At 41.6% G+C, this 25196-nt stretch overlaps 1 protein-coding gene across 6 annotated transcripts in view; it reads right to left on the reverse strand.

Moving 5' to 3' along the window:
• The window catches only part of CDC42EP3 (CDC42 effector protein 3), a 29504-nt gene extending 19003 nt beyond the window's left edge, over positions 1-10501 (reverse strand). For 3 of the 6 annotated variants that reach the window (XM_050894895.1, XM_050894898.1, XM_050894896.1), the window contains exon 1: positions 6914-7084. The gene's annotated coding sequence lies outside the window, so the exon portion shown is untranslated. Of the gene's footprint in view, positions 1-6571; positions 6618-6913; positions 7085-9833; positions 9883-10342 lie in introns of those variants that run through there. The other 3 variants (XM_050894900.1, XM_050894899.1, XM_050894897.1) reach the window with 3 other exon arrangements.
• Between the last annotated feature and the right edge of the window lie 14695 nt (positions 10502-25196).

Below are 25196 nucleotides of genomic sequence, written 5' to 3' on the forward strand. Positions count from 1 at the left end.
CAAGGAAAACTAAACATTTTAAAATACAACTTTCTAACAAGGGTATATCAAATCCATGACCGAGCAGAATCCAGTGTCCAACTTCAGATACTCAGTTTTGAAGAAAAGCACAATGAAAAAAGTGAGATGTGGCTTCATTCACTTTTACTCAAGAGAAATTGAGATAGTTCTTGAATTTGACAATACTCTATAACTATCATTTCTTTTCAATCCACATCTCCTATATGTTGTTACTACTGTAAAACTTGACTTTGGGACCACATATGTACTTTCAGGATATTAACTCAAGAACTACAAACTTTGAAATTCAGAAAGCCCAGTAACTACTGACAGCTACCTCACCAGATGGACTGAAAGAACACACTGAATGAGAGCTCCTGAAAAATTATCTGGTACCGTTTCAGACAAGGATCTTTAATGTACACACACTCAGACAGCTGCTCCTACATCCACAGATACCACACTGTTTTACTACATAGAGAATACACACAATGTCTTAGATGATGCCTCTTTAACATGTCCACCTACCCTTCAGATGTCTTGGAAGCTTCCATTTTAGAGCTCATTTTCAGAGTTGTTTTAAGTATCAGACTTTGCCATTCAAGCCAACATTTTCTATCCTTCATCTGCAGCAATCTGTGTATGTTTGTTTATGGGGAGGATTAGAAAGAGGTGGGAGAATTTTAACCAAAGTTGTTAAACTGTTTCTCTAATGAGACAAAACAAAATTACGTATTTCTACTCCCTCGCTCTACCATAATACCCTTTACTCCTATGCATACACCACCCATCAAAATCCATAGCCTTGCTAAAAAGTTCTGGCACATCTGTGAAGCTAGTCCTGACATTCAAATTTGTATCTGAGAATGTGTCTCTTCCTGTCACTGTGAATTACCAGGACAGTCAATTTTAAGGTGTTTTAATTGTATAATTTTTGCAAGATTCAGTAGCTTAGTGGCTGCCAGCTAAAGTCTTCCAAAATCCCCCCTCTATTAAAAATACCACCCTCCTGCTTACATTGCTCTATCTCCACAAACAACTCAGCAGGAAGGAATAACCATCAACCCAGATTCAGAGGAAGGACAGAACCTCTGCTTAAGAACTAGGGATGTGGAACCAGGAGATGGAAGACAGTGGAAGTGGGGAAGGGATTGACCCTCATGCATAGATGCAAGGGAGAAAGACATGTAAGCAGGCTTGATGCAGGAAAATGAGCTGGAATTTAGCAACAGAAGTTAATTTCATGTTTAGATTGCTTATTTGGGCATTGAAGCCTGCTTCCTTCCTTACAGATTCTTCAGTTTTATGCAGATTACATCTCTGTATTTTCAGAGATTACTTGAATACACTTAAAGATTTACATTTCAGTGGATACACTGTTCTTACCAAAGCCAGTGTCAAAAAGCTTCCAACTTCTCTGTTGTTGCTTCATTAGATGCTACTCCTGTCTCTTCCTCCTATAAGGTTGTCCCAGCAATCCAACTGTTACACCATGCCACAAAATACCTTATTTACAATGCATATTCCTCTGCCAAAGTAGAGGCACCATTGTAGTCTCAAGGTAAAATAACTACTGCAACTAAAAGTGAAATTAATTCTCAGACAAAAATCTGAAAGCCGTCTGCAGCATAAACTACTTGATTGTTCACCACTTTTGTTTGGAGAGGTGGGTTTTATTTTTGTCCTCACAAATTCCTTTAGGAACTCCTACAGATTCCTAACCTACTTGAGCTCTTGCTATTGTAACTTTTCTTCTTGGAGACTAGAAATATGTATTTTTAAGAGAGCTGTACAGCCCACTCTGCCATAAAATGGATGACTGTTGTCTTTGCTGTTGACTTTAGTGGATGTTGTCTAAAAGACTCTGGAGACTGAGATGGGTATTCATCGTGCCTGAGGGTGCATATAGACAAAACCAGAAGCCTCCCTCCTCACTAAAATCATACCGTGCAAGTGGAGAAGGGACATACAGGAACAGAGCAGCTGCCATACAAATTACTGGTCTGCTCAGTCCACTATCTTGTTACTAACAATAGATTTTCTATTCAGTCTGTATGACTTCTCTGTACCACTAATTACTTCGCATATCATTAATAAGAAACAAGTTAGAGCAGATATGATAACATTAACAATCCAACCTTTTCATTTAAGGTTTTCTTCAAACTGACTAGATTCTACAATTTACTTCTAGGCAAGATGACCAAACTGAGCAATGTATTACTATAAATTTGTATTATTGTAGCATCAGAAGCCCTAATCACAAGCCAGGTATCTAGTATATTAAGAATTATGCAGACATAAAATGACAAAACAAAATCTCACAAAACACAGTTCTTCAGTTGTTGCATCTTTTGGGGCAGGGAATACTGTTAGCTTTGCGACAGAATTGTAACTGTTGTGAGCATCACCTCCCTCCTATTTCACGTTTCCACTCCAAGTGTTCAGACTGAAGTAAAATACAATTCCGTATGCCATATATACAGCCTATGCATGGACACACTGCTCCATTCTTTACCTCCATGTTCCCATCTGGTTTTTAAACATCCGAGCAGAAAAGACTCCCAGATACACTGCATTTTACTCTCTTGTGAACTGTGGTTATTCTTCCAAGGTCATCTGCTAGAGAGCCATGAGCAAGCAAAGAACCAGCTTAAACTTGATGAAGAGCAGTAATCTTTTGCATCTGGAGCAGGAACATGTGAGCTGCATCTGACATGCAGGACAATCAATGGCACTATTCTTTCCTCGTCCCTCTTTCACTCACCATGTAGCTCTTCTACTGTTCAAGGCTTCCTTAAATTGGGCTAACCCCTAACATTATTTGTAGGGGCCACGCATCCTTAAAAGAAGGGAAACACCAAAGGCTACACAGCCACATATCATCCTCCAAATGAATACAGACAAGTCCTGCAAAAGCTAAAGAAAAGTGCCTTTGCAAGGACCACAGCGCTGGGGAGAAATGATATGGCTGGCCTTTACATCAAACTACAAAAGGCAGAACCTGCATTTTCTTTTTCCTTCACCCTCACTGTGGCACATGCAGCTTTTAGTGTCAGAGATGCTTTTGTTTTTATTCTTTGTGGTTACAGAAACATGTACTCTCAAAGAACCAATGAGTCACATTAATGCTTCAAATGACAGGGAGCTTGTAAAATTAAAATTGATTAAGCTATCATTTGAAATCCGAACATTGAGAAGATTGGCCTAACCATTCTCTGGAGATAAATTTTAATCAAACTGAAACTATGCTTTAGTTCCCAAAAGACAGTTTATCAAATAATCCAAAAATAAAGACCAAAAAGTAATACTGACAACCATTCCCCAACAGAATTCATCATTAAAAGCAGTGGCAAGAGTGCCTGAACAAGATGCTGTTCCTTAATGGTGGTCTGTCACATAGAAGACAGGATATTTATGGTGTGCATCTCAAGCACAGAAAAGGGGAGAGAAAAAGCAACCCAAAACATTCACCTTAAGCTCCTCCACATCTTGGACTAATCTTTGCCTGAGTTTCAGATGTAATTTACCCAATCTCATGAATAAACAGAATTAAAGTCAAACTAAATCAAAGTATACATTGAATCATATTAGCTGAGGCAAAAAGGTAAAGTTAGAGGTTTCTAGAAAATACTTAGACCTTCATGGAAAAGATATATGTAAACACACACAATTTAGGCTTTAACTAGAAGTGGAGATACACATAAAAGGAAGAAAGAATGGAACTTGTTTCTGATCAACACATAGATTCTTGCTTCTGATCACAATATCTTGATGAATACAATTTAAAAGGTTAGATTTAATAAGTATTAGAATGAAGAGGAACATTCAAAAATTGTTCTGGTATCACAAGGATTTTTTTTTTAAGGTTCTAAATTACTTCAGTATTCATTTCTGTAAAATTTAAAAGCTTTCTTAATGAGAAGAAACCCTTAGTGCTGTCATACACTTCTTGACAATATAAATGAAATAAGGGAAAAAATAAACAAAAAGGCAAGAATGTAAATGTGGGGAAAAAATCCCCAGCAACACTGGCATTATGTTCCTGTACAACACTTGGTACTAGTGCACCACTTAAGCACTAGAAAAACCAACCAAACAAAAAACTGTCTACTACACAGGAGCTGACCCAGTCATATGGCTTGAAAAAACCACTTTCTTAAAAGTCAATAAGGAGCTTTACCAGAATAGGAGAAACAGAGAAAGTGTTTATCAAAGCAACAAGATCCATCAGCCTCTTCTTCACTAAAGACTTAAGCCTCAAGCCTTGTCTACCATCTCCTTCCTGCCTCTTCTTTGCTTCCTGCTGAAGACCTGAAACAATATTACTCATACTCCTACAGGTATCAGGGTTTCTCCTCATGAAGATCATGACAGAGAGCTCTGCCGGCTAGAAAGCTAGTTTCACAACCTCTTTGGAGAAATGCTTCATAGATGCCGACTGTGGTGGCAGCAAAGCACCTTTGATCTTCCTTGCAGAGTATCACTAAGAATTCTGAACCCCATAATTAGAAATATCATACGTGGAACACTAAGGTTGCAAAGTCAAAGAATGCAAAGTTAGGAAATCCCAAGATTATATTACTTGTGCAACCATTATTTGGTTCCTTCACCATCTGCATGGCAATGTTGCCCAGCACCACCCAAAAGGACTATGACAGAGCAGGACCTTCAGCTTTAGCCCAGAATTTCAAACAGATCCTCTCTTTTTGTTACTTCTCACCTCATTCACCCCACACACACTGTTCGAGGCAAGAGGGCTATGAGAAATAATGTGACCATAGTGCACTTATATATGTATCACCATTTTCTACAGGCATTTTCCAACTTATGGATACTTGCTTTTGCCAGCATAACAGGCTTTAGGTTTTTGGGTTTGCTTGACTTTACTGTTATACTGTACAGACTTTAAAAAGTTAGCTGAAAAAAAAGATTTTCAGACTAACAGTTTGCTTTTATTTACTATTTTTATGGTAGTGTCTAATATTCTAATATGAAAAAAAATTTGGAATGAAGACTGTCCTGGTTTCAGCTCGGACAGAGTTAATTTTCTTCCTAGTAGCTGGTATAGTGCTGTGTTTTGGATTTAGTAGGAAAAGAATGTTGATAACACACTGATGTTTTTAGTTGTTGCTAAGTAGTGTTTATACTAAGTCAAGGATTTTTTAGCTTCTCATGCCCAGCCAGCAAGAAGGCTGGAGGGGCACAAGAAGCTGGGAGGGGGCACAGCCAGGACAGCTGACCCAAACTGGCCAAAGAGCTATTCCATACCATATGACATCATGCCCAGTATATAAACTGGGGGAGTTGGCTGGGAGGGGCAGATCGCAGCTCAGGAACTAACTGGGCATCGGTCAACGAGTGGTGAGCAATTGCATTGTGCACCACTTGCTTTGTATAGTTTAATTCTTTTAGTATTACTATTGTCATATTATTATCATCATTGTTTTTCATGCCTTTCTGTCCTATTAAACTGTCTTTATCTCAACTCACGAGGTTTTTTTCTGATTCTCTCCCCCATGCCAGGGGTGGGGGGGGGAGCGAGCGAACGGCTGCATGGTGCTTAGTTGCTGACTGGGGTTAAATCACGACAAAGACTCAACACCTGTTTCCTTTTTTTAAGGCACAACACAAATATTCAGATGCACATAAAATTTCTACAGCAAAACAGTGAGAACCGGACTTGAAACATCTGGTATTTCAAAGGGACAGAATAAAAAAATACACCAAGCCCTACAGTTTAGATCTTCCCAGCAAACATGAAGTATTTATTTTTAGAAAGTTCTCTACAGATGACTTAAAAAAAAAAAATGAATTGCCATCTAAATGCATCTAAACAAGTTTGCAGACCTGACTAAGCAAGCCATACCTAGTTTCAGTGACCACAGCTCGTCATCAGCACTTGTATCTCTACAGAAGGTCAGCTGCTGTTCACACATAACCACAGAAAAGTTCACTTAGCTCATTCAGAATGAGCCCCAGCACAATAACTCACTATATCAGTCCATTTAATTTCTTATCTAACTTGTTCCCTGTTAACCTTTATGATAGAAATCAAAGCAGTGTATCAGACTTGGTCAGCTTTCTTCTATTATTCAGTGCAAGTAAACAATATTAACGCAACATTTACACAGTTAAGTTGTATGTTGTTGTCCCACACATAGTGGGGGTTGAAACCCTTAATGTGACTCCCTGACATTCGTAAGATACTAGTCATCAAGTTTTAAGAGTATTGTGCAACTTGCATTATTTCAAAGATAACAGTATTTCAAATTACTTTTGCTAAACATACATTTCAGTAAAATGGTCTCACATAAAAAGCTACTATGGTCATGAAGATACGATTTAGTTTGAGTATTCAACTATCGCTTTCACATTTTCAGGGCTTTAGGTATTAAAATGTGCTACTCCAATGTAGGCTTGGCCTGTAAATGGTCTGCAAATGGCTTATCTCCCCCCTTTAAAAAAAAAACCAAAACCACAACACAAACAAAAAGAAGTAAAACACATTCAACAGTTCACTAGCATCTCAAAAGAAAAATCTTAGAGTTGCTTACAAAAATTACAAACTGACCTTGCTCTTGTGGACTTAGCTAGTGGCAGAACCATAAGACAAACATTTGTTTCTACACCTGACTATTCCATAAATGTCAATGAAACCCAAGTAAAGGTATAAATATATCTTGTCACCCTGGCCAACTCTGTCCATTTGTAATCCTCTCATTTTATCTTTGGCAGCGTGTCTTCTGAAGCTTTACCACATCTTGATTTAACCCTTAAATGATGAGAAAGCCAGTTCCAGCTGCTCCTGTTACACTCATCTCCCCAGCAGCCACCACGCTGGACCAATATCTTTGCTCAATAACATTATGAATGTAAATACAGAACATTGTAAAATATTGTAAGCAATGCTTACCTTCATGAACGTCATCCAGAGATCTTTCTTATTTAACATAGCGCTAGAAATAGATCTCTTCTTCAGCATGAGCTTTACCTGAGCTTGTACTCAGTAGTTGCACCCCATTCTGCCATTCTGCTTCACACAAAAGCTTCACCTGCATAGGTGATGCTTCAAATCCGCTCTCACTGCTCTACCCAGACACATCCATCAGCACCAGCTAGCTGCTTTCACTGACTAGTAACTAGTCTGCTTTGCAGTGAGAGGAAATAATTTAAAAACAGTCCTCCATCCAACACCTGAATACAATTCTCCCCACATCCCCATTTAAGTTCAGGCTTGAGTTTATTTGGGAAATTCACCTTGCTATCACACAAAAAAACAAATAAACCAACCACAGGATATACCTTCAGCTGACTGCCCTGTAAGCGCTGTACCCGTGAGGATACCATGTCTCTGCAGCATGGCTGTGCCTATTAGGCACAGACCACACAATTAGTTCAGTTTTACCACTGGGGGAGGGAGAGGCAGCCAGTTCTCCCTGAGATGGTTCAGATCTTGGGAAAATATATTTACTCTGCCTTGATCATGATAAGGGGGAAAAAAAAAGTTAAAAAGTGATGCTTTTTGTTTGTTTGTTTTTCAAAAAGTAACATTTGCATGCAGGAGGGTGAAAGCCTGTGGTGTTTTACATCATTATGAAAGACCAAAACGGGCACCAGGTGACCTGATCCACAGCAAATCTGTCAACGAGGGTGAGGAACAGGAGGAAGAACTGGTCAGAGTGCATCGCTGAGCCCCTAGGACACAGCCTCACTGGCAAGAAGCAAAGGAGAACTTGATGGCAAATTCTGCATGGCAGAGGGAAATTTGTTTTTAAATGCCAGTTCCCTCTCCTACCCCAAACTATTTCTCAAGACTTGGGCAGAGGACCAGAATTTCTTCTATAAGAAGTCATCTAGCTTAGAAGACTATAAACCAAAGCAGCATACCTAATTACGAAAAGCTGAGAGCAAAACATGTTTTGCCATGAACCATGGCTTTCTTTGGTTACAGTAAAGCTGATACAAGTGGTTTGGAACAGTTTTAGACGCCTCTTTGAAGTCAATGTGACATTTAGCCACAGCAGCCAAATAGGGACGGTGCAGAGCCATGCTGCCTTAGGGAAAGAGTGGCTCTGGGCTGCCTCTTAGGTGATATCCATCTCTTTCATTTCCAAAATTCACCCAGGCCACCTCCTGGTGATTCTGGCTGGCTTTACCGATCACAGAAGAGAGGCAGAACCACAAAGGTAGCTTCTGCAGCCTGATTTTCACTTCTGTGTATGCACAAGGTGCTCCCGAGAGAACAGTAACTGATTATCTTTAATCTAAGGAGGAGATAGGCCCCATTGTTTCCTTCCAAGATACCATTGGCTTATGCTGAGGCCAGGAAAAATCGTTCCCTTCAGTGCTATCCTACTGACCGAAGAACCTGCTCAGTTCCTCTCCTCTGCATGCTGTAATAAAAAACAAATGTTGAAAGCAAGGAGTGCGTTGAACATAGGAGTTTTCTCTTACTTTTCTGAATGCTTCTGCTGAAAGACTATTTTTAACATGCCATAGAGCTAAAGTAAATCTTAACACTAACGCTAAAAAAGGCCGGACCCTTTCAGTACAAGACACTTTAAAAATAAATCCTTGCGACAGTAATCACCTGCTGATACTTTTATGTTTAGCCAGCTGCTGAGATGCCACATCTGTCACTTCTTGCTTCCAGAAATGCACTTTCCTTTTCTGTAGGGAAGGAGAAAATTCTGCTCCTGGAATTGCACTGAGTATCATGATGCCTTTTTTGGTATCTCTGTCATTCCTCTCAACATCTGAACCACGGCACATGGATTATAAGATTTCTGGTACTGTGCATCTTAAGAATTGTTCAGCTATAGATTTTCATACCTTAAAGCCTCTGACTTTTTTTTTCACTACACTTTGCTGAACAATGTTACATACTTATAATCTATATGTAACTGCAAATAATGGTCTATGCATGAGTAATTTCACTCCCAGGAGCTCTCCTTGCCTCCCTCCCCCAAATATTTTTTAAAGGAAACCAAGAGATCAGGATCATATTTGTTACATTAGGCATTTCATAATAAGCTCTCTTCCTATTTTTAAAACATAACAACAATCTACAGTGATGCAAGTCCTAAATTAATTACTTCCTCTATTTTGGTCTCTTTTTTAATTTCAACTGAAAATAAATGAAGTCCTCTTATTAATCTACCGCCCACATTTCTTCATCAGGAACCCAACAGAGATTCTTATTTGACTTCCCGACTTGAACTCTTTGTTCGACAACCAGCATCACACCGGGCCACTGCCTTTCTCCCAGCCCTGTCTTTGCCCTAGGTGCAGCCCCAGCCCCAGCCGTGCAGCCAGCGGCGGCGCATTCAAGCGCACGGTTATTTTTAAACCCACGCAGAAAGGCGCAGCAAAAGGGGACATCCCGCACAAAAAATGCCCGCGCTGTTTCGCGGCGATGTAGGTATGCCTTCTGCCTCCAAGACAAGGGCATAAAATCAGGTATGTCAAAATACGCTGGGAAGAAAATCTAAACCGATTACAGGGGCGAATTCAGCTCGGAATTTCAGTGATGTAGAAACACCCCGAGATGGTCTTAGCAATGCGATTGCTCCGGCATAAATCCCCCAAGCAGCCAAACACGAGGATTAATGAACGCTCTCCCCAGCCACCCCGAAATGCCTCCCCTCCCTCCCAGCCTCCCTCCCTGCTTCCCGAGCGGGCGCGGTGCGGTCCCGCCGCCGCTCCGCAGGGGAAGAGGGACGGTGCAGGGCCTCTCGCCGGCCCCCGGCCCTCGACCGCGCAGCCCGGCGGTGGCAGCCCGCCGCGCTCCGCGCCCCGCTCCGCGCACACGCCGCCTCCCCTCCCCGACTTACGGCGCTGCCGGCTGCTCCCCCGCCGCTCCTCCCTCCCTAGCTACCTCCCTCCCGCCGGTTCGAAGCCGGGAGGGCAGCGGGGCCGCCCCTCCGCGACTCGGGGCGAGCGCGGCACCTGTGAGCGCCTGTCAGTGCGCGGGCGGGCGGGCGGCGGCGCCCCGTGTCCCGGGGGCGCGGCGCGGGGCCGCGGGCGGCGAGCGGGAGCCGCGGGGAGGCGGCGCTGCCGGCGGGGAGGGCGGGCTGCAGGGAAATCCTGGCACCGCGGAGCGCCGCCTGGGAGGCGGGCAGGAGGCGAGTAACAACCACAATAACAATAAAGGTGTTCCCCCCCCCCCCTTTTTTTTTGAGCTCATTGCGGGGGTGGGGGCGTTGCGGGGAGCGCCGGGAGGCCACCCTCCACCCCGGCAGTGTCCCGCAGCTCTCCCCCCCCCCCCTTCCCCCGACCACGGCCAGCTCGGAGAGGTGCTTAAAAGCTGATGATTTTTCACCCAAACCCTCTTCCCCCTCACCTCGACGCCCCGATCCGTCAAGGGTGAGGCTTTCAGCCCGCTCTCCGCAGCAGCGCCCGCCGCACTCATTCATGCTGCCTTTCCTCCATTATTTACGCGTTTTTAAGGAGCGCCCAGGCTTTCGTGACTCCACGGTCTGCGATTTGCAGGTAAACGGCAAATACTGCGAGAGCTGCCGAGGCGCAGGGGCGTCTCCTCCCGCCCAGCGGCGGGGCCGGAGCGGGGCAGCGGCGCGGAGGTGCTGCGCGGGGCGCGGAGCATCCAGCATCGCCTCCGCGGGACCCGCCGGGGCCAAGAGCCCTTTAATGACAGATTTAAGGACACCTGCTCATCTGTTTTATACAAGTGAAACTGCCTTGCCCAAAACGGGAAAGGGCTCAAAATAGCTGTTGGCAGTCCAGCAGATTACTGACGACGAAGTCCATAAATACTGAGCTGATGTTAAATTTTTTACAAGTTCCTTGGTTAATCCGGATAGAGACCACGGTACTGTTTCACTTCTCCCAGTGACATCCTCCCAGAGGTTTCTGTTGGCAGGTACCTGAACTCAATACTCCGCATCTGACAGTTTTACCGAAGGGTCATTTTTCAAACTGTTACGTTTGGCACTGCCATGCAAGCACTGCATGTGCATTTATTGAAATATTAAGTGTAGTACATACCTTACCCAGGCTAAGGTATTTTTATAAATATTTGCATAATTTTCATTACGTATGGCATTTAAAAATAAGTGTAAACAGTGGATGCATTGTATATAACTGTATACTTAGTTTAAAATATGTTTACATACCCACATCTGGGTGAGAGAATTTTCGCCTTTGCTCTCTTTGCATTATTAGCATTGGAGCACTTTAATGCTAAAGCACTTTACCACAGGGCAATTGTATTTTCTTTTCTGTAAATACAGTGCCCAAATTCAGAGAACATTTTCAAGGTGTCAGGACTGTAATATTCAGCATGCCCGCAGACTGTTGTGCCCTTACACATAGAGGGTGATCTCTCTGGGCAGGAAACATCAGGGCATACACAGCAGTTTATACCCCGATCCTGCTATCTGAAATAAAACTTACACAGAAAACACTGCCCTTTCACATGAAATTTCTCATTGCTGAAGTATTTTCAATTCTATGAAAATCCTTTTAGCCATTTGATTTACATAACATGATTTTTTAAAAAAAGCCCAAGCCCTCCATATGTTAGTTTAATAGCTGAGGGTGAAGTTGCTTGCTCCGTTGGAGCAAGGGCTTCGTGCAGACAGTCCCTCCCCGTGCCCAGCGTGCGGCCCCCCAGCTGGGAGCAGGCACCGACCGAGCAGGTGGTTGGAGGGAGCAGCCTCGCCGCTGCCCAAGGGAGCGGGATGGCTCTGTGCCCCGGCCTCCGACGGTACTGAAGGCATGGCCAGAGACTGCACAGTTCCAGTAATTCTTAATTGCTATTGCAGAAGCCAAAGTAAATTTGAGAGCAGCCCAGAGGCTGCTCCCAGTTTATGCAAAAGGACAGTCAGAGAAAACAGCTATTGTAAAGCTTGTGTGGGCAAAAGAAAAAAAGAATTCTGTAATAAAACCTGGCTTCTTTGGATACATTTCCAACTTTGCAATTATTCAATTATTTATCCTGCGTGAATGCACTCCATGCTACCTTTAATCTACCAACTCTACTCTTGAGACTACTTTCTCATTTAGGAACGTAATTTAAGTGGTTTAAAACTTTTTAAAAGGGACACTTGAGGGATGGCATTGCTCATACTTCTTTTTAGTTCAGAAAGGACATGTGTGTGGGCATGCATGTGTGTGGCTCCATGTGCTGAAGCTGAAGAAAATGCACACAACCGTTTCTGAGGACAAAACAGACACACACACGGATTCATTTGCTATAACAACAGGCTGGCAACGTTTTACAGTAGCACACTCAAAAGCTTGTCCTAGTCATGTCACACATCCCTGCCTCTTCTGAATACTTTCCCTGGTTCTTCTTTTTCAGAGCTGGGTTTCAAACCTGTGTGTGCCACTGTACTGCACCACAGTTGGTTTAACTCAAGTTTCTCTCTTGCACACTTTCACATCGTGACCTCCTGTGTCTCTGATCTGCAGCACCTGTTCCAGCTTTTCCTCTTCAGTTTTCCCTTGTCTTTATCCCTTCTGAGATTCATGCTTGTTTTCACTGTGGTGAGGAGATGACCTGCTTCTCTTCAGCCCTAAAAGCCTATTGGGCCGGAAGCCGCAGCCACACCATTTCTGCTGTTCTTGTATCATTGCTCTTACCTTTTCCAATCCCATGTTAGTCATCCCAAGGTTATCAAAGGCAGGCTGCATTCCCCAGTACAAGGAGCGTGTTCTTTACCCTGCACTGCGCCCAAGTGTACCATCGTAGGCCATACTGATACTGGTTTGTTCTCTTATGAAGAAGCAAAGGACATATTAATAGGAAAGCGTTATGTGTACACATAAATACAGTTAGTGTTTTGAGGCAGTAATGGTTTAGATAAAAGTTTCAGTTTCTCTGCAGAAAAAATGCCAGTCCTTTCCCCAGCTTAGCGTGTTATGGGAAACCCTGGAAAACAGAAGTGTAGGGGCCAGAGGCAGAACCAAGGTCCCTACGAGAACCTCAATTCTGAATTTCTTTAAGTTCTTAGCAGTTAAAGTATCAGCATTATTAATAAAATGCAGATTTTGAATTGATCACCAGGAAGGAATGATGGGATCCTCCGCTGTGTGGTCTTTCCACCACAGATTTATGCTGTCTCCTGTCACTTCAAACCTCTCTCATTAGGAACTAAAACTGGAGTTTAAAGCATGGTCTTGAGATTCCTAAATGGCAGGCATGCCTGAATACTTAAATACTTGAATATTTACGTCCCTGTGATATCTAGAGAATGTAAGTATCTGTTTAAGTGCTTTGCTGAATCAGGACAACTTCTATTTGTCATAATATTGGTTTTATTTATATATGCCCAACTCAAGTCCGTGGTGCTTTTGCATTCCTTTCAGCTGGAGCTAGATGAGGAGTTCAGTGAGGATTGTTAAGCAATCTGTTATGCTTTGAAATTGTCTGTTTAAAAGCTGTACTTTGACAAAGGTTTTATGATCCTTAAAGTACACATGATTAACATAAGCTCTGGAAGCTAAGAAATTAAACTATTTAATGTAAACACTCTTCATACTACCACCATAAACAAGAAAATGTTACTAAAACATTTTCAAAAACTGTCTAATACTATTTTCCAGTGTTCCTGAAGATTGCATTCTGAAATACTATTGCTAAATAGTCTTTAGCAATACTATATAGGAATAGTCTAAATATTTGTCTCTTCTTTAATAATTCCCGTGGATTGCCAATACACACATATCCAAACACAGAACATTTCTGATAAGTTACTTTATACAGCGACAGAACTGTAGGGTCAGAAGGGACTTTGGGGTCATCTCCTCCACATTGTGCCCTGATGCAGGATCAAGCACTAAACTTTTAAAACTTTCCAAAATCTCTGGACCTCACCATGCTCTTTTGCAGGCGAGATGCAGCCCCTTTAGAGTTCCCTGAAACAGGCCGCTATATAGCGCATACAAACTCGTCTCCTCAGCCACCTTTCACAGTCCCTCCCAGATCCCTGTGGCACTGTGGGCAAGTTGGGCAACCACAAACCTAGGCTATTCCTACACATGTTCATTTATCCTCTGTTCCTAAAATCATCCACTGATGGAAATTCCACAACCTCCTGAGGTAGCTCCACAGGCTCATCTTTTCACCATCCATATTTTTTCTATTTTCCCAACAGATACACAACTTATATCTCTCTCTGCTGCAAATTAGTCTTTCTTCTCTCACTGAGTCTGGAGAACACTGAGACCATCTTCTTTATAACAATGCTATTTGGAGACTGTTATTTTCCCCAACCTTATAGTTTTTTCTCACTGTTTTGCTCTTACCAAGTTGAAACAATGATCAGGGCTACATAATACAGCTTCTTTTCATGGAAATTATTATGCAGCATTGGAAAGAAAGAACATGATCTGACTGAGGGAAAAATCTTCTGCAACTTGTTTGCCACAGATTATTTCTGTAACTGTCACTTTGGGAATTTCTATAAATAAAATCACTATCACTCTTCTAAGAAGTGAGCATTTACTACCATTTTTTAAACAATGAAAAAATACAGATCTGTTTTTCATCTAAATTCTTTATATATTTGAAATCACTCAGAGAAGAAAGTCCAAAGAAATGTGGTTAGGTTTGACGAAAAGAAGCCTCCCAGTGGGATATTTAACAGAATACCTAGAAAACAGTGTTGAAAGACTTATAATATTTGGAACCCATTTTTTCAACTCTTGTTCCATGACCTCTGAGCTCCAGAGGACCTTACTTGGCTTTAACTCATTATCCTCTGTGGTGATAACACTTTGGACCCAGGGGAGAAAAGAAGGACTAATTGACCCACAGTTTGAGCAAGGTTTTTGCCTGACCTTGTACATATTAATGATGGACATTTGACTTTCAACTTCTTTTGGTATTCAAACACTGCACAAGATTTGGCTTTCCTAGTCTGCATTTTCTTACTGCATTATGAAATGCCAAGTGGAAGCACGTGTGTTTGTGGGCACCAACCTTCCTCCCCCTCCCCAGTCTTCCCAGGCTGCCCAGTACTGCCTGGGGGAGTGCATGGGGTGAAGTGGTGATTCAGCTGGTGAAAGGAGGTGGTAGTTCACGTACTGCCCCAAAGGGCTTTTCCTTTCTTTTGTCATCTGCTCCCTCTGGGTCCCCTAAGCTCAGAGCACTTTTCTCTGTGGAACTCCCCAGGGAGAAGAGGACAAAAATTCCACAGTGTTTGGCGGGAGGGGATGCAAACAAGTCTCTAATGCCAGACGAATGCCACTGTCTATGATCACTAGCAGCTTCAAATACATCACTAATTAATTTTTAATAAAAGGATGTTAATGGCTGTTTTAAGCTTAGAAGGGGAAAAGTAAACCAAAAGTCACTTGGAAGGATATTGCAGTAGCTCATATAAATGTAATAAATGGATACGGCATAGAATAAATACTACTTTTAGCAATAATTGCTCACTTTACAAAGAAAAAGAAGAGTGAAAGAACAATGAGAGCTCTGCAAAATGTTGTCTTTCTTAATATGAAAATTTGCGCATTACTATCAGCATTTAGGGACTAATTCTGAAACTGCTGAGTACTCTTCCCTTCCATTAACTACTGTGGGAGTTGAGAGCACCTGGCATCTTGAGGAATCAGGCTCTTTGGTGGTTTTAATTTAGTCTGACAATAATGCTGAATAAAAATATTCTTGGGGAGAGCCCACAATTATATAGCATGAGCTCATTTCTTCATTATAAAATGTGAGTTGAAACCATTCATAACTGCCAGCCAACACTACAACAGGCAATTCCAGTTTTTCATTGCATGGGAAAAGCACTAGCAAGCTTTAAAGAGTTTCAAAAATAGCTGCCACATCAGAAAATTGTAATTGTGCTTGTTTTTCTAATGCGAATACCTGTTCAGCAGACATCGCTTAAACAATGGCATCCAAATAGACCAGGGCATGTAAAATAGCTACTTTTATTTGTCAGCTGCACACCCATTGTTTTCAGTCAGAGCCTGCAGAGCAGCTTCAGCTGTACATTCCTGGGAAGTGAATAATATCAGTTGAGATTACGCTACAGTACCACATCTATTACAAGCACATTATAAAGATTGAATATAACCTAATTAGGAAATGCTGAAGTCGGCTGGGTGTGGATGTGGGCTGGTAAAGAGTCATTTTACATGACCTTCACTTACTGAAAATGAGAGTTCACACAGGATAAAGCAAAGGTAACAGTGTAGATTTTAGTCCCGAATCCAGATATCACATACGCATCTCACATTCCACATACCCTTGCCACTAAGCTAAACAATTGCTCCCCAAGTTTCACTTCCATGAAACTCTTTTGTAAACACTTTGCGAATCCAGCAGGACAAACCAAATTTGGTCACATTCTTATTTTTGACACAGATGAGAATTAGAGCTCTGTTCTGGCTTTTAGTGCTGGAAGGCAGAGGTTGCAGAGGGAGGCAGCCAGAGTTTCTCCCAGGAAGCAGTTCTTCTGTGTGCCCTCGCAGAAGGTTGTGCTTCCCCAGCATCGCCTACTACAGAGCCCCTTCCCCCCACCACATGAGAAAAGAGAGCTTAGCAAGCCAGCTGTCTCCTTTGGGTTCTTGCACACTCCCTCGGCTAGGTATTAATAAAGCAGCAAGACCACAAATACCTGTAGACCACAGTGTCCTACCTGGATGATGAGACAACTCCAGCTATAATGTAGCTTCAGTTTTTCTTCATTTTTGGATTTGGATCAGAGGATCAGAAGATCTTCTGGGTTTTTTTTTTACAGATTCCTTAAGGGCTCAACTTCACTGGACAAGTGAAGGGGCAAGTGCTTCCAACAGCTTCATGGGACCTTCCTCTTCTTGTAGATCTGGCTCTTCTGATATCCCTTCTGGTCTGCAAGACAGGGTTGTTTCATTGCTCTCTCCTTGCAGCCTTACCACTGCATCACTGATGAGCATTATGGGATTTCACAGCTATAAAAATCTGTATCAGCTGCTCCTGTGTCTGCACGTTGTTGTTAGCCAGGCATGCTGCTGGCTAACAAGAAGTCACTGACAAAATGCCTTCAAACATGTCTCACGTCTTGCATTTACCTCTTGGTTCCAAAATGAAAGTTGCATTAATGCCAACAGCTGGAACAGATCAGTGCTCCAAGTTGGATTCATGCCTTACCACTGATTGGAATAGAGGTTGCACAGAGAAAACTTCAGCATGCCAAGCTGAAAGTAGTTTACTATGTTTACAGGACAAAGTCTCATCTGTACAGGTACTCACAAAGGACAGACGAGTTTTCCCACAGCACACCACAGAATGGTGCAATTGAGCATGCAGTTAAAACCAGTAAATATAACCTCAGACATCATGGTATGTCCCATAACTGAATACAGTACCAGAATAGATACACTTGAGCATAGCTCCGCTGTTCATGTGCTTAGACCTGAGCTAAAAATCAACAATTACCCGTTTTTTTTGCCATGAGTATATTTTTGAGACCCTATTCCCACCAGAAACAAAGGAATGATTCATCTTTTCTTGTGTTGGCCTTTGCACATTGTTTAAGTACTATGAAATTGATTCTCAGCTGATTTTACTGTAAGTCGAGAATAACTATTAAGATCAATGGCATGATGCTGGTGTGAAATTATATGCAGGTGTCACTTAAAGAAATGCACTTCACAGAGCCATGTATTTACTATGTATTTACTATGGTGTGCACTTCTGCATCTCCTGATGTTACCATAGGTGTGCAGCTCCTGTCCTGTGCCCTGTAGTTTGGGACCATGTCTGCCTCTACCATAGACTCCATAAACACTGGAGACTTATTCCTTCTCACAAATGTGATTAGCTATGTCTATCCTCTGCATCAATATCAACAAAAGCTGCATTTAAAATGCAAGATAAAATTACCTATTCCACAGTCCCACAAATATTCTCTAGTTCACAACTTACACAAGTCACAAACCAAACTTGAAACCACCAAAACCACCAAGATTGTACAGGTCTGAATTTTTTCTGTTGCCTGGTGTCCCCAGAGCAGTTAAGAGAAGTGAGCTGCTATCTTTTGAAGCACTAGTTTTGAACCTGTTGTCTGTGGGCCCCTGGTGCCCACTTCTGACAGTCTTATGAAAGGTAAATAAGAAAAGAACGCTCATTGCCAGTAGGTTTGTATCTACACAGAAAAATTTTTAGGAGTCCACAATTTGAGAAAGATGGAAGTAGCTAATCCTGTACATGCAGGTTCACACCTTTTTCTTACACATGGTAAAGATTTAGCGATTTATTATAGACTGAAAAGTATTAGTGGGAACAAAATATAGGGAAAGCTTAAAAATGGTAAGCATGATAAAACCTGAAATAAATTTTTTAAAGACACCTCAGTTTTGTAAGATACCTAGTGCATTTGCAGAAAAATGTCTGGAAACCTAATAACAAATATAACAAATATAACTGTTATATATGTTTTAATTTTCATAATATTCACATCAATTATGGTAATGTTTTTGCCAGTGCTCCTCTTCTATAATTAGATGACCTGACATCTGGCTAAACAAACAACATACTGTATGTGATTAAAACACTGATCAAATTGCATAGGATAATAATACGACAGTGCTGGAAAAATTCATTTGCTTGTGATAAATAGTGGTGTTTTTTTTCCCCAGACAAAAATACTTTCATCTGAAGAATATAACCGTCATTAACTCCTTCTCTCTCTTCCTCGCCATCCCACACATATATAAATATGTTGTCATCCTAGAAGACCATTTGGGAAGCAACTGGACTAATCTTTTTAAATGTGGTAACAGCCTACAAACTGGCCATTAACTACAGGCAAAAAGTGCCCTGCTAGTGTAATTAAAGCCTAAAATAAGAAAACTCCCACTTAATTCAGTAGGAATTTTGCCTGCACTAGCTCAGTCCAGAACCAGGTGCTTATGTTTTGGGGGAATTTTGACCCTCAGTGAATATTTTAAATCCCATTCTGTTTTAGCTAGATTATTCTTTTTGACTAACCTCTTAAGCAAACTGGTATGACTGGAATACATATTTTAGAGAAGAAAGACCTTAATCAACAGTCTTTCTGCTGAATGACATAATTTGTTTTTCTTAAGTAACCACAATACTTAGAGGTTTTTATTTGGGGTCTGGTATGTTTAATGTTGGCTTTTTTTTTAAATGTTGTTTACTATAGGTGTATTACACTGACATTTATGTCTGTGAAAACTACTGGAGTGGAACAAATAGAGTCAGTTAGTGACATCTGCCAGTTTACTAGAAACATACGAAGTGTTTTTGTTAGAAGATTTCCATTACTTGCAGTGGCCAGTGCTCTGAAACCTCTAAGAACAGCTCTTTCTATTTGGTCTAAATTTTCAGGTTGCTACACAGAGGTATGTGTTAACTCAAACCAGATTATACATTTGAGTTTATATCATCTGATGATGGAATTAAAAAAAAAAAGACCAAAAGTTTGTTCACAAGCCCTCCTGTAAGTGCAGACAATATGGAATCTGACAAACCTTGCTGGATCTGAGCTAGCACTGCATAGAGAGCAGAAAACCACACTGCTTTCCAACCATTTGTTTATTCAGCCCGACTGAATACTCAGAAAATCCATTGCACGCATCTTTATGTTTGACTTCTGTTTGTCTGCTCAAGGCTGTAAAAAGTAAACCTGAAAGAAATAGAAAAACATGAAATTGCTTTCAGATATCTTTTCTTCCTCCATTTTGATCTGATTTGTAAGAATTGGGAGTGTCTTTTTTTCCCCATCAACTTCGAGTTCCTTACAAACATTTTGGGTAGATTCATCAATCTTCAGCTTAATATTAGAGCGACATCAGCTTAAAGCGAGGGTATTAGTGCTCAGCTTTGGATTTCCAGCCATGTGTGGCTATCTTGCATTTCTATCCTTGACAAGATGACTTTTCTGCTCAGTCTATTCCATTTTTAACTGGACTCCTAAGTGACGTGCAAATCTCAGTTGTATATTTTATGCAGTACAGGCACATCTTTTGGAAAAAAAGACTTGGCACCATAGGAAAATGTCATGTGATGACTCTCTCATGACACGTCCAACTATGAAAAAAATACTTAAAAAGTGCATCATTGAAAAAAAATGCCAGAGAAGATTACAGTAAATTCCTTAGTGGATTCCATCAAGAAAGGAAGGAGCCTTACTCAGTATTTACTCATAGTCAACCAGTTCCTGACGTCCTGAACAAAGATTTACTCAGGCTCTGATTTGGTAGGATGCGCATTGTGGAGATGCAGAGGCGATCCTTCCTGAAGGGATGCCAGAGCTCTCAGCATTTCCAATGGTTTGGAGAAGGGAGAAAGGTATCAGCTGGGAGGAGACAGAGGAAGGGATCCTATTTCTGCATCTCAGTGTTTTCATATTTACCATAGTTTGGCCTTGCTTACCATTGTGTAGTGTTTGTTTTAAAAGTGACTCAGAATTTATGGAGCCTTTCAGGAGGATGTCCCACAACCTGTGATTCATGACATCCTGCAGAAATTGCATGCTGGTTAATAATACCCTCTCTGTATGGAACTGCATTTCTGAGCTGTGAAACATAACAAGTGCTGACAAATCCTTCTCACTTAATTCTGTCAAAAACCTATTTTGTGATGTGCAGGTCTACCCCCCTAAAAGGCTTCCAGAGTGTTTGGTGGCAGCTCACAGGCCCCACAGAGCCCATCCCTCCACACACGCTGACCCGCAAGAAATAAGGGTGTCATATGTAAGGAGCTTACACACATTGATGCTACATTATCTGAAAAAATGTTGGATTTTTAAAATACCAACTTCCAAATTAAAGGTTTAGCCTGTAAAGGCAATCACCATGCCCAGCACTCCCTGCTGTGGGAGAGGTTATCTTACAGCCCACTTGAGTTCAAAGGAAAGTTTGTTGACTTCAGGTAGCTCTCTGCCTGGCAATATGCCTAGTAAGATTTACTAGTTTGGAGCATGTTGACTAGCAAGTTATTTATATCTAATTTTAAATTACACTGCTATTTAGAATCAATAAAACTCCACAATATTAACAAATTAACATTATTAACACCTAGGGAAATTAATTTTGAAATATGCAGTCTCTTAAAAGTGAAATGGAAATAAAAACGTAGGAAGGAAAGTGCCATTAAAAGCAAGCTACCGTAATGATGCAGCATGCAAACAGGCGGGCTTTATAGTTCATTGTCAGTTCGCATGGAACTTGCTGGTACTTTCCTGCTGAGATTTGGCAAAACTTGCCCTTAACAGAAAGTTCTGCCTGGACATCAAACTGACTTATAAGGACATAGTGCCAATGACATTATTACGCATGGCTTACAGTTTGGGGGATTCCTTTTCTGCAAGGTAAGAAAGCATTACTCTCCTCAAAAGAAATTACCTGAAAGGAAAATATTGACCGTAGAGATAAATACTGATCTGAATTAAATTACCTTACAGATAAATAGTCTTTTCTGTGGGTGGGGACATGACAGTCAGCACTAGAGAAAGATCAAGAAACACTGAACTTCTACATTCCAGTACTTCTCATTTTGGAGTAGTATTGCCATTTTCTGTAAATAGCTGTGGCTTCAGCTGAGCAGTACAGGATATTGTAAACTGAAACACTTCCTAAAAAACACAATGCCTGCACAGGTGCAGTGAGCCAGCAGGATGATATAAAGAGTTATTCTGTGACACTCATCCTCACAAATATATGTGTCTCTTGATCCCTGTGGCCATAAGAAACCTTTTAGCCACCTTCTCTCTTAGCATTGAATACTCCAACATGTGAAGAATGTTTTCAAACAGGATGACAAGGCTACATCCTGCATGGATTTGAAAGGAATTGATTGCAAAGAGCAGGCAATAGTCCATAATATCCTTCCTGCTCAGTTGGCCCTCCTATCGCTGCTAATCTCAATATGGGGAAGTCCCAAATAAATAGGAGCTTTAAACTTCCCCCGTTGTGCCGCATTCCTATTTGGCATCTAAACCCCTATTATTTGCTATCCAATGGGGAGACAAATGGATCATCGATTAGCTCATGGTAGGTTTGAATCGAGGAATGTGAGTACGTGAAATTGCAGCACCATTAGATCACCCTGGGCTGATAGCTGCTACAAACAAACCCCGCCCCGTTGTTTTTCAAGGATCTTTTCCATTCCCTGTGGAACACAGGTGTCCCTGGTCCCTGGTAGATGCAGCTGGCACATCCAGGCTGTGTCTAGGCTGAGGGCAGATGCCCACTCTGGTATGCAATGAGGTTCCTGGCCTCTTCACAGCTCCATCAAGGTCTTGCCCTGAGCATGGGGCAGCTCTCTGCGCAATTTCCATGTTGCTTCCTGCAGAAACCGAGGCAGGGAGAAGACAGCACATGTCTGAATTTCCTTCCAGAACGCAGCTGGGAAGTAGCTGGGCTGCCCTCACCCAGGGGATTGGAAGTGCTTCTGGATCCATCAGTTTAGACAGGCCTCAGGCTGGTTCTACAGCGATAGTTTGGTTTGACCATGAGAGTCACCCCTCTCTAGGTTCAAAACACAAGCCACACCTCACCCCTGTTTGCATCTCACATCGAAGTTCTTTCCACAGCATCCATATGGCGCTTCTTGACCTTCCAGAAGTAATGACCTTCTAGTAATCAGTCTTTCTCTCCCTCCACGGTCATTACCTGTAATTAGGGGCAGATTGGCAAGTGGGGGACGGTGGAAGGCAGGGACTGGGCATTGCCTGCTTGCCGCTTGAGGACTCCTTGCACTGATGGTGTGCAGCCCCGGGGTGTTTTGAGCAGGACAGGATGCCCCCTCGGGTGCTGGTGTCCTTCTGGCCATGGGGTAAGCAGCTGCCAGGAGTCAAGCAAGGGATTTGCTGCGGGGGGGGGGGGGGGGCGGGTTTGGCAGAAACTCACAGTCCCATCGGCTGCCATGGGGCTCTGCTGTGGGCACCTCGAAGGGAAAGCAGGGGCCAGATTAAATCTGTGGCTGACTGCACAGGTTTATGTGTTTTCTCTTAACTGTCTCTGCAGTTACCCAATAATTATATAACTTTTATCAGGGCTGTTTGTTCTTCCTCACAGTTCATCCATGTCCTATGTTTTCACTGTGTTTGTTTTTCCAAATTTCAGAGAGTGAAAAGAGAACTTCACATGATTTTGTGGGACAACAGACTGCAATAGTAACTGTGTCTTTCGCTAACATGCTTTTTGCCAGCAACCAAATGGTGACTATTGGTATTCATTTCCATAACATAGGTCTCATAAAGAAAATTGCATAATCAAATAATGCAGCATTTTGTATTGCTTAATTAATGGAAGGGAAAGGCTGAGATAATTTACCACTTCATCATCCTCCAAATTAAAAGTCTGGTGCTTGAGGCCTCTACCCAGAGCTCCTATTAGTTACTATTAGGATAAGAAAAAAAGGGGTACGCTGACAGGCCAAATTTGGATAAAATGATGATCTTTTAAGGGGCTGGTTCTGCTTTCATTAAGTGTAGTGCAAATCAGGAGGAAACTCCACAGGTATCAGGGGAGCTGTAATGCGAAAACATCAGTGATATCTGAATCTTAGATATTTATAAGAGAAGATGTAGTGTTCATGTCTGTTCTATTTTTGTTGATAGTTTAGTTTGAAGAAGATGCAAACCAAAAGCTTAGCCTGACAGTGATTACTTAATTCCTATTTTCTTTTCCAAAACATATATGTCTAGATTTTCTTCTACCTTATATTTGGATAATTTCATAAACTCGTGAATAAAAGAGGAAATAAAAGAATCTGCACTAAGTAGATAACATTGTACTTTTTGTTTAAAAGCAAGTCCTTAATATAACAGACTAAACTAAGGCACTGACATGAAAATCAACTTTTAAGTGAAGATGAATATACTTTTATAGCGTTCTCTGTAAAACGTCCTGAATCTCCATGTGTATCAGAGGAAGTGATTAATTATTTTTAGCAATGTACAAGTGGTTCTAGATAAAAGGCTTAAAACTGGACTTTGAAGGTATTATTGTTTTCATTAATTGGAGGGATGAACTGGATCAGAGCTGATGAGTCATTGCTGGAGCCTGCTGGAATGTTGCTCCAGCTGCGTATCGGGATCCGCAGGTGCACATTTCTTGGCCCCGATAGTCAAGACAAATAGGGACGCATTCAACATTCAGCAAATTCTTACTAGATGGAGAATGTTTTCTCCAAAGGAGAAGGGCACAGTAGCCAAACTCCTCATGGCAGCATATAGTGCATACTGCAGTATGGAAATACAGTGATTTCTGATCTGCTTCGACTTTCTGCCTTGGTTCCTTTCCTTAGCAGTCCAAACACAATAACGCACTAGTGAGCAGGACCCAGTACTAAGAGCTGTCTTGAATGTTTTCCTTCATTTTTTTGCCATTTTTGCTTTTAGCCTACACTGAAAGAGAAAGTAAACATCCTAAGACTGGCAGCCAGCCAAAAGCTTAGGGACTTCTCACCTACAAGAGTTTCTTGTGGAGCACAGGGGAGAGCATGTGCAAAGGATGTGAGCTATTCTTACTCAGTTTGTAATCTGGAAAAGTTTATAGTCAGATTTGCTGTGCTCTGAAAAGGACTCTGCCTACAAAATCCAGCTTACTCTATTGGCAACACATTACACTTCTAGTCAAAGTATTGAAAATTATGTTTCCTTTTAAACACTGTGCATTTTTCAAATGTTTTGTATTTTTTATCACGTATCTTGTAAGGTGTTTGGTTTTCGTTATAAACAACTACTGAGAGAATTTCTCAGCACGTCTTGTCCCATTACTCCTAAGGTTTCCTTTAATCCTAAACAAGAGAAATTGTAGTTGTATATCTTTAATAAGACTTTTCTGACCTAAGCAACAGAAAAAGGTGAACTGTAATCATGGAAAATTATGCAATGAATCTGAATTAAGTTTGATCCAGCTCTAGTCATTAATATATAATATAATACATACTTTTGATTACATGATTTGATTAGTCAGTAGGAAGACATGCTTCTGCAGAAGGACTTTTAAAACTTCTATTTACATACTTTCCAACAGCAATAGCATGCATTAACAGCTGCGAATGATACAGCAAAACTGCCATTCCTGGCATGTCCTCTGGTTTGTTGTTTGCTTTCTGTTTCCCAGCATGTGCCCTCTTCCTGCCTGGAAATCTTGCCTGGGCAAATTTTGATCACTTTCTGTATTTGTCTGGGATTTTCAGCCTTCCTAGAGACTAGTTCTTGGTGAAAGGTCAGACACTGTTTTGCATATGCCCTGTACTG

Source organism: Gymnogyps californianus, chromosome 3 (assembly GCF_018139145.2).
Source record: "Gymnogyps californianus isolate 813 chromosome 3, ASM1813914v2, whole genome shotgun sequence".
NCBI lineage: Eukaryota > Metazoa > Chordata > Aves > Accipitriformes > Cathartidae > Gymnogyps > Gymnogyps californianus.